This window comes from Bos taurus, chromosome 11, assembly GCF_002263795.3.
Source record: "Bos taurus isolate L1 Dominette 01449 registration number 42190680 breed Hereford chromosome 11, ARS-UCD2.0, whole genome shotgun sequence".
In the NCBI taxonomy this organism is placed as follows: Eukaryota; Metazoa; Chordata; class Mammalia; order Artiodactyla; family Bovidae; genus Bos; species Bos taurus.
The window spans coordinates 20,488,177-20,494,464 of NC_037338.1; the positions used below are offsets into that span (position 1 = coordinate 20,488,177).

General features: G+C 43.4%; 1 long non-coding RNA gene across 1 annotated transcript; it reads right to left on the reverse strand.

Moving 5' to 3' along the window:
• Window positions 1-1,304: 1,304 nt before the first annotated feature.
• LOC112448759 (uncharacterized) lies at window positions 1,305-5,970 on the reverse strand. The gene is made up of 3 exons (XR_003037121.2): window positions 4,832-5,970; window positions 2,635-2,858; window positions 1,305-1,475 (listed from the first exon to the last, which is right to left on the reverse strand). It is a non-coding gene; the product is annotated as an uncharacterized lncRNA (long non-coding RNA).
• Window positions 5,971-6,288: the final 318 nt, after the last annotated feature.

Consider the following 6,288-nt stretch of genomic DNA (forward strand, 5'->3'; position numbering starts at 1 on the left):
CCTGCAACCTCTGCTCCAGGCCGGGTAAGCAAAACCGTAAGAGCAGGAGACATGAACATCACTGCTTCCTATTAGATGAAGCACAGGGACAGAGTGGACACCTTCTCCCACTCCAACCAGCCTTTTGGAGGCTTCGGAGTTGAATTGTAGGGATTTCCTGGTGGTCCAGTGGTTAAGACTTTACCTTCCAATTCAGGGGTTCATTCCCTGGTCAAGGAGATGGGATCCCACATGCCTCTCAGTCAAAAACAACAACAACAGCAAAAAAACAAAACATAGAACAGAAGCAATGTTATAACAAATTCAATCAAGACTTGAAAAATGGCCCACATTTTTAAAATCTTTTTTTTTCTTTTTAAAAAAGCTGAATCATAATGGGGTCTTCAACAGTGAGGGAGGTGGGGTGCTGAGGTGACAGCTTTTGGTGCATGGGTCCTTCCCTTAGTTATAGGGCCCCACCTGTGCCCCTCCCCACACAACTCTGGCCTTCCAAGGGTCCTGCCACTGTTGACACCAGCCAGGAAGCACAGGCATTGGCCCACCCACCTCTACTCCCCCCACGGAAATCTACAAGATGTACCCCCTTTCAAAGCTCCGACATGAGGTCCTGCAGACTCCTGCTCCCAGCAGACCAGCTGGCACAAAGCCACCTCCACATCCCGCCCCTTCTGAGCTCAGCTGCCCAGAGGTGTGAATTTCCCATAAGCAAGCTCAACCCTCCACCCCCATTCCCTGAAAAAGCAAACAGAGATCGTGTGAGAATTCTCTTCCAAGGCATCATACCTTCTCCCTAACCAGAGGCTCCAAGGAGTTCAGCTTTGCACGAGCTTTTAATTTGCGTGCAGACAAGCACAAAAGACCCAACCGGATATACCTGTTATTTCCCAATGACCTGAGAGCCCGAAGTTTATGTTAAGCCCTGGGTTAGGGCTCGGCTTGCACGCAAGGCTAGGACTCCTGCAGGCAATTGAGAGGTGGTGGTGGAGAGGACAGAGGAACAACTCTGAAGTGACAGCACATAATTTAATTCCCCCTAAGCTTTCCAAGCATGCAGACTGTTCCTTTTTTGTCAGCGTATAACCTAAGTGATTTGTTCTACTCAGGCAAGAAATGTCTAATTTAAACCATATTGCAGCTAAGCCCTCAGTGGAGAAAGAGAGCTCCCTGCAGCTTGGCTTGTGCATGGTGGGGCCGGATGGCAGCTGAGGCAAAGCAGACTCCTGCAGCCCCTGTGTTTCTTACCCAGGTCACGATTGGAGAAACATGCATTCCTGGGCTTTAATCACCACACTCACTCTTCTGTCTCGTGCTTCACCCCTCGTGAATGGGTTTAATTTTAGTAAGAATGTTTACAGGAGAGTGTTGGCTTGATGTCTCTGATGTCTTCGGTCTGAGTTCCCTCTGAGCCACCACTGGCTATGGGACTTCAGGCAAACCTCTTAAACTCCAACTGCTGTTTCACTGTTTTCCCTTCTCTGAAAAAAAGCCAGGAGGGTGCAGGTTGACACGTTTTAGTGGAAAGTGACCAGGTCTAGAAAGAAAGAGATCTGTGTTCCAACCCTGCTTTGCCCCTAAGCAGCTGTGAATTTGAGACAAGGGACTTTTCTGTAGGCTTCTCGGGTGGTGTAGTGGTTAAAGAATCTGCCTGCCAATGCAGAAGACACAAGAGATGCAGGTTCGATCTCACGGAGTAGGAAATGTCAATCCACTCCAGGTTTCTTGCCTGGAAAATAACATGGACAGAGAAGCCTGGTAGACAGCAGTCCATGGTGCCGCAGAGTCAGACACAACTGAGCATGCACGCACTTTGCTCTGGTCATCAATCTCCTCATCTGTTTTTTAAAATAAGGGAATTGGCAGGGATGGTCTTTAAAGTTCCTTCAGCTCTAAAAGATTATGTATGTCCTAAACCACTTCCAGCTTGACAAAATAATCACCATTATTATTATAATTATTAGTAGTATCTGATTCCCTTCTATAATTCCAAAGATTTCACTAGCCAGGAAAATCTTGTTTTACTTTTTTTTTTTTTAAATACTTTTATTTGCCTAACTTATATGGAGGATACTTTACTGCCCTCTCTCCTGACTATAGGATTTCATGTGGAGGCTCTGCGTCTGTCTCATTCTCCATTGAATTCTCGAATTTCCCCCACAGCCATGCCAGACTATTAAAAAGTGGTCTCTAAACACAGGCTCCATTTCAAGACTGTTCACTCAGCCAAAAGTGCCCCCTCCCATTCACTACTATGAAAATTCTCTTTCCTTTTCCTCCACTCCCCATCATGAAATGAATTGTTTTCCCCTCTGGATCCCTTGAGCAATTTGCACTGTGATTGCATTGATTTTATTCTATCTGGTGTTATTTTTGGTTTCCTATCCAGCATATCTTTGCTCAGCTAGACCCTCAGGACCTGGAAATCATCGGGGACTTGGTCACGTGTATAGCCCAGCCTCCCCGCTGTCCTCTCCCTTCCCCTGGCACCTGGTATACATTCAGTGTTCATAGAGGAATTAAGTTGTTGAACCCTGTGGATTTCATCCTAATGGGATAAGAATGCTCCTTGGGTTAGAAGTTCACAGCCAGTCAGGGTTGAGCAGTGCAGATCCCCACCCTCCCCCCATGAAAACTTACATAGGCTGGTGATAAGAAGGAGGCTGTGGACTGAAGGTGATGCTTGGAGGTCCCAGGAGAAAGCTGGCTTTTGGGTGGTAGGCAAAGTTGGTCTAGCCTCACTTGGTAAAAGGGGCCACATATGCCCTTATCCTTCGCCAGGCTTAGAACCAGCTGAATGACCCTCCTGTCTGCGTGTTTTGTAAATAGGACCCAACTCAGGTCACTTGGGAGCTTTTCTGAAACTTTAAAAAACAAAAATTGCTATTTAGCTATATTTGCTTATACTCCTCCTTCTTCCAGTATATGGTAGCTTCCTATTTTTTTTAATTTACTTTTCTCCCCAGTTTACTTACTTATTTAATTTTGTGGCCATGCTGCACAGCATGTGGGATCTTAGTTCTCTGACCAGGGCTCAATACCCATGCCCCTGAATTGGAAGCACAGAATCTTAACCACTGGACCACCAGGGAGGTCCCCGTAACTTCCTTTGAACATTTCCACTTGCCCTACCCAGGAATACATCTAGGTCTTTTCTGCCTTTGGTGTAAAGTCTTGTTTGAAGACATCAAGTTCTGTGTGATTTGTTTTTTCTCACTAAACATGAATTCTAATTTAAAACAAATTCCTTACTCTTTACTAGGTAGAGATTTTGCAGAAAACCAAATTCTCATTTTTAAATGAATGAGGATTCAAAAAGTTAGCCTAATGAAAAAAAGTTTAGGTTCAGAGCCTTTACACACAGTGGTGGTGGTTGTTAATTCGCTAAGTCATGTCCAACTGTTTGCGACTCCATGGACTGTAGCCCTCCAGGCTCTTCTGTTCTTGGGATTTCCCAGGCAAGAATACTGGAGTGGGTTGCCATTTCCTTCTCCAGGGGATTTTCCTGGATCAGGGATCAAATCTGCATCTCCTGCATTGGCAGGCAGATTCTTTATTGCTGAGCCACCAGAGAAGCCCTAAGCATTTGGTAGAGAAATGGAAAAGCCATGTTGTTGGAAAGGTGATTTTAAATTCAACAGAGGTTTTACAATCAAAATAGAGAAAATTTGTCATGAAGAGTGACATAACAAAGAAACAGATTCTGAGATTCACCTTTGATTTTAGTGCTTCCGGGGAAGGATTCTGCACATTTTGAGCAATTTCTTCAGAAAAGGATCAAGTTCATTGAAAAGGCTCACCATCTTGCTAAAAATATATAACTATTGAAAGAACCAAAGGTCAAGATAACTGTGTTCTCAGAGGTACCTTTTTCTTAAAATATGTGAATTATCTCACCAAAGATATTTGAAAAATCTGCGTGGTTGGTGCACACAGTCACTTTTAGTGGGCCCCAGCTCACTAAAAGCCCAGAAGAGGAGGAGAGGTCATTTCTGGTGACCAAGAGGGCAGTAGGTTGGGAATTCACTGGAGGGTAGTTAGTGTCCTTTATCTTTAACATTGGGATGAGCATGACACATGCAAATTCACAAAGCATTCTCACTGAGTAAGAAGAGAGAGAAGGCTGAGACAAGTTAAATAAACACTTGAGAAACGAAGCAGATAAAACCTGTTTGCTGCCACAAGTGCCGTGGGGGAGCAGCATTCCTGAACCAGAGGGGAAGTGAATGAAACCTCAGCTCTCAGAGGGGAGAGGCGGCTGAATGCTGGCCTTTCCCCTCCCAGCCCAGTTGGAATGCTGGCTTAGAGAAAAAGGAAGGGTTGAGGGGGTTTTACTTTTTAATAAAACATCTCAGAAATGACCACGAACAAGGCAAAGCTGATTCTCACAGATAAGCCAGGGACCGAGGAAGGTAGTTAGTGGTGGTTAGAAGCTGGTGGGTGGTAGAGGAAAGTGTCTCCAGCGTTAGGTCAATAGACCAGAGCAGAGAAATCAAAGTGCAATAAGAACATCTTTGGGGAAAAGCCAGCCAGTCGTTTTCCTTTCTGAATTGAGAAGGGACATTTCAAGTCTAGGAAGGGTAGGGATGAAGGAGAGGAAAGAGCCAGAAATGTGGGGAAGCTATATGATATCTGACCTCATAATCTCCCCCAAACAATTTCTTTTTAAAAAAAAGTTTTTATTTTATATTGGAGTATAACTGATTAACAATGTTGTGATAGTTTCAGGGGGACAGCAAGGGGACTCTGCCATATGTAAACATGTATCCATTCTCCCCAAACTCCCCCAACAATTTCTGTAATGATTGTGACACCAAGTACATAGGTACCCCTTCACCTCTGCTCTAAAGATGTCTGTTCATCAGCACGAGGAGAATTTGGTGGCAGAATTCCATGACTTGCAAGGTGTTTGTGACACAGGGAGAAGCAGTGTCTTCCCTGAGTTCCGAGGGCCCTGGTGACACTTCTTTGGACTTAAAACTTTTCCTTGAAACTCTTGAGCATTGTGAAATGAGAGAAAATGTTAATCTTGGAGTCATAATAGCACCAGCCACAACCTCAATGGCCAAAGGTTTAAATCCTCTGGAATAATTAGCCTAGAAAATGCAGGAGTCAAAACAGCTCTACAAAATCTGAAGGGAAGGGAAAGATGAACCACAAGGCCAGTAGAATGTGTGTGTATATGTGAAAAACGTTCCTCACCTGTGGTTGTTTGGGGGGCGGGGTGCAATCATCTATGTGTGTGTCTATGTGACATATTTTTACACATTTACAAATGTGTTTTAAGCTGTGGTGGTGGTGGTTTAGTTGCTAAGTCATGTCCGACTCTTGCGACCCCTTGGACTGTAGCCAGCCAGCCTCCTCTGTCCATGGGATTTTCCAGGCAAGAATACTGGAGTGGATTGCCATTTCCTTCTCCAGGGGATCTTCCCAACCCAGGAATCGAATCCAGGTCTCCTGCATTGCGGACACTTTACTGACTGAGCTATCTGCAAACAAATCCAGATCAGCTCCCACCCCCAGCCTTTTTTATCCTAAAGGCATATTACATGGATATCCAAAAGTTCTGAAAGGAGAATCTTAAATACACAAAGCATTTCCCAACTGATCACCATGTGAATGATGTAAACAGTCACCTGTAGTACTGAGTCATCATGTGCCCTTTTCATGTGTAAGGAATTGTAAGTTAATTTGTGGCAGTGGTCTTAGATTTCAGACATTAATAGCAGCAAATTATAGAAGAAAAGCAAGATGGTATGATTCATGACCTAGAAAGAGCAGCTTCTAGTTTCCACTTATCCTCTGTGTCACGTGATATATTTCAGAAACTCACTTAAAATTGAGAAAATAAGCCATTCCTAATTGTGCTTGAGGAAATAGCTCATTTACGAATCTAAGAAGATTAGAGAATCTTTCGTGTGTTTGTTTAGAACCCAGGCCAAATTTTTTTTCCAGAGGCACAAACCTGATTTTCCCTTTTCCTTAAAAAAAAAAAAAAAAAAAAACTCTCATAAAGTTAAAGTGTTTTTAAAAAAATGTGGGCTTCGCATGCAATAACCCATTCAAGGACTTTGATGATGGACTCACCTCTGCTATGAGTATGGAATTTTTGCATTTTTGAGATGGATCTTTTTTTAATGAATACACCATTGTATTTTTGGAGTTTCAAATTGACTCAATTTAAAAAAAGATGATTTTCCAGCCAGTTGTTTGAATTCCCATAAAACTCGATTTCCACAGGTTAGCTCAATAAAATAAAAAAAAAAAACAAAACACTAAGTTCTAAGCATGTTG